Source organism: Capsicum annuum, chromosome 12 (assembly GCF_002878395.1).
Source record: "Capsicum annuum cultivar UCD-10X-F1 chromosome 12, UCD10Xv1.1, whole genome shotgun sequence".
NCBI lineage: Eukaryota > Viridiplantae > Streptophyta > Magnoliopsida > Solanales > Solanaceae > Capsicum > Capsicum annuum.
The window spans coordinates 144,886,208-144,892,489 of NC_061122.1; the positions used below are offsets into that span (position 1 = coordinate 144,886,208).

Here is a 6,282-nt window from a genome sequence, read left to right on the forward strand (position 1 = left end):
ACAATAGATTGTAATGATTATAGCTATAGACACATAGATATAGAAGAAAATTTAGAAATAATAAATGATAGAATAAGTACAACGAAAAGAATAGCTGATGAAAAACCATAATTATCAAGCTAGAGGATACTACTAATGTGGAAGCTGAGGCATTTGCTATTCTACAAGCAGCAACACATTGTAATCACACACAATAAAACAAGGTAGTATTTCAAACTTATTCTCTTTTTGTTCATAAAATATTAATTAGGGAATGAATTTTTCCATGGAATTTGTCAGAAGCTATAGAGCAAATATGGTCTTTACTGAGAAATAAGCAAGTACAGTTTCATCACATCATGAGGGAGGGAAATTAACTGGCTGATCATCTAAGTAATTTAGCCATGCATAAAGGGGATTTAAGATTCACAATGTTTCAACAATTGGAAATAATAGGCAAGAAGATTCTTAACAATGATAAATTACAATATCCATACATAAGAGTGTCACCAACAAAGGGGTAAGGGGGCTGGAAATGGTAAAGCTTAAATTATTCACATGCAAGTGTGTACAGGCCATAGAGGCAATAAAAACTGTGCAAAAACTATCTAGCCTATTCTATTATAGTCTACAAAAAGGACTCGCAGCAAAATGGGAGAGTTATTTGGGAGTTATGAAATTAATAGGAAATTACAATCCGATTACTTGTGGTTCCGAGCATCCCATTATCTCCATACTGACCGTAACTACAAAAATAAGGGGATTAGTAGATTAATTCAAGAATGGAAAGAAAACCAAAAGTTGGGTTTTAATCTTACTCTGAAATGTAATTATATTCAGGGGCCTAGAACCCTCAACAGAGCAAAAAATAAAAGAGTTGTAGTTCCCATTCTCCAGAGAGCACAACTAGGAATAACAAAAGAGAAGATGAATGAGCTGAAATGGAGGAGTAAAAGAGAACAAGGTAAACATGGCTACTTACTTCTACAAGATGTTTTGTGTAGATTCAATAGCACCCCAAGGCATGGAATTGATCACCCATAGCTTGTTCATGATGAAGTTTCCATTTAGCATTGGCAGAGGTAACATTTTTCAGTATTCTTAGGTTTCTTACAACGGATGAAATGGAAGGATGAATTAGGAACCCTACAATTTTGGTTATATGTAATAGCATAGGGACTAGGCTCGATCTTAGAATCAGATAGGAAGTGGGCCAATTTTTTTAATTTGTTTTGTGCAGTTTTTTCTGTTGGGTTGGTCCATTTGTGTAAAGACTGAATTTTAGTGTTGTTTTATTGTTAATAAAATTTCTAAATTAATCCAAAAAATAAATTAAATTATTTAAAAGACAAAAAATTTGCTTGACTCTCAAAATTTGATTAGTGTCACAATTTGGGACTAAAACTCAAAAGGAGTAACATATACTATTTGATGATGACATAAAAAATATTATAAATTATAATAATTAATAACTTTAATATTTTTAAAAACACATAAAAAATTTAGTTGACTCTCTAAATTCTATATATGTCATACAAATAGGGAATAATGAAGTACAACAACAACAACAGCAAAAAACCCAGTATATTTCCACAAAGTGGGATCTGGGGAGGGTAGAGTGTACGCAGTCCATACCACTACCTCTAAGGAGGTAGAAAGGTTGTTTCCGATAGACCCCTGACTCAAGATTAAAGACAGTATACAAAAGCATCAAAAGCAAGGAACATGATAAAATAACATAGGTACTACATCCACAGAAGATTGTACATTGCCAAACAAAGAACACCAAAGTCCACCTAATTACTGGCTACGACTCATCCACACCCTTATCCCTCTATCCTAATATTTTTCCTCCATACCTTCCTATCCAGGGTTATGTCCTTATTCAGCTGTAACTGCTCCTTATCACGCTTAATCACTTCTCTCCAGTATTTCTTCGATCTACCCCTACCCCGCTTGAAACCTTCCAAGGCCAACCTCTCACACCTACGAACTGGGGCATCCGTGCCCCTCCTCATCACATGAACAAACCATCTCAACCTCACTTCCTGCATTTTTTTACCATAGATACCACTTCCACATTCTCCTGAATAATATCATTCCTAACCTTGTCAGCCCTTGTGAAACCACATATCCAACGCAATATCCTTATTTCCTCCACTTTCAATTTCTGGATATGAGAATAGGGAATAATGAAGTAACATATATTATTTAGAAATTATTTAAAAATACTAAAAATACCAATTATTAATAATTTAATACAAAAAAAAATTAGTTGACGCTCTAAATTATATCTGTATCATATAAATTAGAAGAAAGAAAGTAATATATATATATATATATATATATATAAATTTAGTCCATATTAACACGGGCCCTTCTATTTCTAGTATTATTTTATTACTTATAACAGGAAGTTAACATGCTGAAGAAGACAGACACTAGGTCAACATGCTTGCTTCAACATTTTAAGGGTATCTTTGTTATTTATATTGAAATAGAAAAATTGTAGTGGTGGAGATAACTGTTTATGTAACTCAATTGTAATATATTTGGTTTTTTTGACTTTTTTGCCATTGTTGATTAGGTCCCAATCCCACATCATGTGTTGTTTATTCTCCAAGTTTTTCTATTTAATAGTTGCACTTTTTTTCACCCACACAATTAACATACATCATCCATTTCTTCCTCTATGATTTTCACTATTTTGTATAACTTTTTTCATGTATAGTGTAATATGTTAGATATTTCACTTAATAATAAGTGAAGCTTTAGGTGTACAACAAAGGTTACACTAATAAATTCACATTACTTATGCCATTTGTATGTTACTTTGTTCCTATTACTTCACCTGTCCATTTTTTCCTTCTTCATTAGATGCACCGCTTTTTATTATTCTTCCTTCATTTTTCTCTTGGTACTTGATTTGCTTTATTTTACTTTTTTTGCATTGATAAAGTGTTGCATGAATGTGACATTTGGAGATTTTCACTTTGAAATTGGGGTTTAAGAATCTCATAGGTGAAGACAATTGAACGTTTTGAAGTTCAGGGGTGAATATTGACATATAGAAAAGGTGTTGTTTTAGATGGTGCCAACTAATGTCTTATTTTTTGAAGCTAGACTGTATGAGTATAAGATTCTTGAATAGGATATACATGCTTCGATAATCATTTCATGTTATTTCTGTTGATGTTTTATTCATTTTTGAAATTTTAGTTTGAAGAATTTTCATTGGAATTGACCAAATAATTGAAATGTTTGAAACTCGCATATGAATAGCGATGATTGAATCAGAAACCTCTTCTCCTAGAGCTCAAATTTACTTTAACATTGTTTCTATAAATTCTCCATTGTTGTATGTACTTTTAATTAAGGTCCAGTCCAATAAGCTTCTTCACTACCCTTTCGGGCTTCAAAGTGGTATTTTTTTTAGTGAGTTTTTACAACTTTTCTCAACACTTTTTATTACTTCTTTGGTCTTTCAGTAACAGAATCTGATTATGCGTATGAATTTTTAAGTTTGACAGCTTATTTTGAATGATGTAAGCCTTATGTCATTTGTTTTTTTAGTTTTTAGCTATTAACTTAAGAAAATTAATTTCTTTTCTCTATTTTTTTATATTTCCCTCCTTATAACTAAAATGGATAATCTGATACTTAAAACTCCTGCTATATGTGAGGGTGTTTCGGGAAAGGACCAGACAACTAGAAGCTATCGACCATAGAGGGTCTATAGCACATAACATTACCTTGCATTTTTGCCTCAAGTATGATGGATAGTGTAATACTCATGATACTGACTTAGCACCATAATATCATTATGAGAAGAATGCATCCGAGGTACTTGATTTTATATTTGAAACAACTAAATTAATTCTTTGTGATGTTGTTTTTCTTATAGGACCTACAACAGATTCACTTCTTAGCCAAGTATACTTTTCCACTTTTATTTTAAAATGGATAATATTGATTTGTGTATGTATGAAATTTAAGGTTGACATATTTTATTTGTTTTCATGTGTATATCTAATGCACTGTTTCTATTATTCAGCGTTAGTTCTTAAGAAAGCTTAAACATCTTCAACATGTCGTAGCTTAAAGTAGAAACTGGTTGAAGCTTAGAAGTAAGAATATTATTGTGTTAGTATCTCCATCTTAGTATGCGGCATATTACCGCCATCATGCTTTAACTTAGATTAAGTACAATTTCTACCTTTCAAAAATTGTAGATCAAACTTATCAGTCCACAGTTAATTTAGTGAATATCAGGCATTTGCTTAAGTTATTGTTTCTCATCAAAGCAGTCATTGACTTGATGTAGGCTACAAATGTATTTTTAGGGGTGATTCTCTAATTCCATTTCATTGGCTTATTGTGAGGATGGTCGGGATGAATTATTTGAGCTTAACAATTTTTATTATTTAGTGTTAGTGCTTAAGAAAGCTTGCCTGTTGTCGTAGTGGTAGTAGTAGTAGTAGCAGCAACAACAGCGACGACACCAGCAACAGCGGTAACAGTTGCAGTAGCGGCAGTAGCAGCGGTAGCGGCAGTAGTAGCATAGCGGTAGTAGTAGCAGCAATAACAATGGTAGCGATAGTGGCAGTAGAAGCAATATCTGCAGTAGCAAAGGTAGCATTAGCAGCAGTAGCAGCGGTAGCGACCGTAGTAGCGTAGAGGTAGCAGTAGTAGCAGTAGTAGTAGCAGCAGTAACAGTAGCAGTAATAACAGTAGTAGCAGTAGTAGCAATAGAAGCAGTAGTAGCAGTAGCAGTAGTAGGAGCAGTAGTAGTAGTAGCAGTAGCAGTAGCAGCAGCAGGAAGAGTAGCAGTAGCAGTAACAGTATAGTAGTAGTAGGAGGAGTAGCTATAGCAGTAGGAGTAGCATTAGCAGCAACAACAGTAACAGTAGCAGTAGTAGTATGAATTTTCAATTATATTGGACACTTGATTGTCCTTCCAAATTGGCATGCATGTGCCTTCGAAATAATTTCTGGAGCTAATGGCTCTGCCATTGATGATCACTTGCAATTTAACTAAAAAGAGACAACCATTCCAAATAAAATTTGTTGGATCTATTGTTCTGTATTTTTTTTAAGAATTCTTTCGGTAGGTTATTACTTTGTAGAATGATTTTGTCTATTTTATTGTATTCTTTCTTAAAATGTGGCAACTGTGGTACATATTTAATCAACCTTAAACAGAAATTAAGGTTAGATTTTATAATAGCTCCAAGGATAGATACAAGAATCTTGGCGATGACGATTGAAATTAATATGCCATATAGATTATATTATAAGCCTTTCTATTCTTTCTTCTCATCCATAATTGTTCTATTGAAATTTAAAGAGAAGTGAAGGATTGTAGGAGGTTCTTATTTGAGAATTTTAGTATGATAAGAGTCTTAGTTTTTAAATAGTCAGATTAAAAATGAAGGAGTATAAGTTAACATCAACTATTCATCTCAAGATATAGCTAACACATGCAGGCAATGTTGTACAAAGAACAACTTTGTAATACTCATGAACATCAAGCCTTCCAATTAACTCAACCTAACCTCAAGAATTACAACACGACTATGTTAATTCGAAAAAAATAGTGTATGAAGTTCCACTTGAAATGAGAAGTATAAGGAAAGAGTGAAAAGTAAAGTGTTTGATAAAGACCCTTTAGAAGTTTAAGAGTTCAAGAATCTTGATTAATGAAGAGGAAAAGAGAAGAAAAGTTGCTTTAATGGCAGGACTCCTCTAGAAGCTGCAATTGAGCGGCCTGATGAAGAGGGATACAAAGATAAAAAGGATAAAGAGGTGAAGAAAGAAGAATACAATGAATCATTATGAGAGAGAAATTGGTGACTTTTTTCAGCTGATTTTTGCATTTTTCAGTCCTTTTATAGTCAAATTTTTAATTTAGTTTCTTTTCTTCTTCCTCATATTTTTGTGATTATTTTTTGGTTTTAAATTTGTTCTTGTCAATCTACTAATTTTTTTTGCAAATTTTATTCGTGAAGTTAAATTCCCTTAGGGCAATGGATATCGTTTTGGTATTTTGAGGTCTAATCTCCTCTGATTTTCATTAAATTGGTTACTACGCTGCATTTGTTAGCTACGACTTGAATTTTTAAAACTATTGAGAGTTAATATGCAGAGGTCGACACTAGAAAATTAACAAATTTAGTATCAGTATTATTGTTAACTCTGGTAAGTTTTTCCCTTTTCTTTCTTTCTTGCACTTATTTTCTACCCATTGCTTCTGAATTCCTATGGATGTTTTGGCATTTTTACTTCAGTTTTAGTTCTTATACT

General features: G+C 32.7%; 1 long non-coding RNA gene across 1 annotated transcript; it reads right to left on the minus strand.

Moving 5' to 3' along the window:
* Positions 1-508: 508 nt before the first annotated feature.
* Positions 509-1,115, minus strand: LOC124889243. Its single transcript, XR_007047950.1, has 3 exons — positions 962-1,115; positions 798-885; positions 509-725 (listed from the first exon to the last, which is right to left on the minus strand). It is a non-coding gene; the product is annotated as an uncharacterized LOC124889243 (long non-coding RNA).
* Between the last annotated feature and the right edge of the window lie 5,167 nt (positions 1,116-6,282).